Genomic DNA, 1,003 nt, shown 5'->3' on the forward strand with positions numbered 1-1,003 from the left:
GCCCGCGCCGCCCGCGCACCGGAGCACGGCGTGCGTCCCCTACTTGTTGGACACCTGCGCGATGAGTGTCAAGGTAAGGGTAGACACCCGCCTGGTCCAGGTGGGGGCGGCGCTGGCGAGCGGACGGTGCACTCCGTGGAGGTCCTGGTTTGGTCTTGGTGATGGTGACCAGTGGCGCGCGCTGGGCCTAACTGGTGCCGGGCTGCGCGCGGGAGTCCGCGCCGGGCTGGTAGGCAACCCAACGGCCACTCATGCGAGCGGGCTGCCCCCAGCGCGGGCGACCGGGGCCTTCCAGCAGCGCCTCCAGCGCTCGGGAGAAGTGGGACGCTTTATCCGCCGCATTATCCGGGAGGGGAGGGGGGGGGGCTCGGTCATCACGGGCGTTATGACGTGAGGGGCTTATCAGCGGCGACACGCGGACACGCGGACTCGCCCGCCCCGCGGCCCCGGCCTCGACACAGATACGCGGCCGGGCGTGGCGGCAGCAACCGCCGGAAATAAACCTTTTGTGCAAAGAAGAAGGGGGATAATAAAAAATGGCATTAGGGTCCGGAGAAAGTGACATGCGCGCGGGACTCGAACACGCGGTGTTGTTGTTTGTGTTGCAGCGAGCGGCACGCCACGGCGATGACGACGACGGCCCGGCGGGTGTAGAGGACGGCGGCCGCCAGCAGCGGAGGCTCGCGAAGAGGAGGGTCCTGACCGCGCCGTGAGCAGCGCGGGCCGGTCCAATGTGCGCGGGAGGCGCGGGCGGGCGGCCGCGGCCGCCAATGTGACGGGGGCCGGAACCGGAAAGAAACGCACCAGGAGCGCTCCAGAGCGCCGGAAGAAGGGAGGCGATCGGGACGACGACGAGGAGCTGAGCTGAGTGGGCCCGACTGCAGAGGTAAGTGAGCGCGTGAGCGCGTGTGTCGCTTACCTCACACGTCGTGGCCGCGTCCGAGGACGAGGAAGCTAGCCGTGCGCCAAAGGGGAATTGGCTGGTCACTAGTTCAGTCGTCCA

This window comes from Frankliniella occidentalis, unplaced genomic scaffold, assembly GCF_000697945.3.
Source record: "Frankliniella occidentalis isolate FOCC.00 unplaced genomic scaffold, Focc_3.1 Scaffold85, whole genome shotgun sequence".
Taxonomy (NCBI): Eukaryota; Metazoa; Arthropoda; class Insecta; order Thysanoptera; family Thripidae; genus Frankliniella; species Frankliniella occidentalis.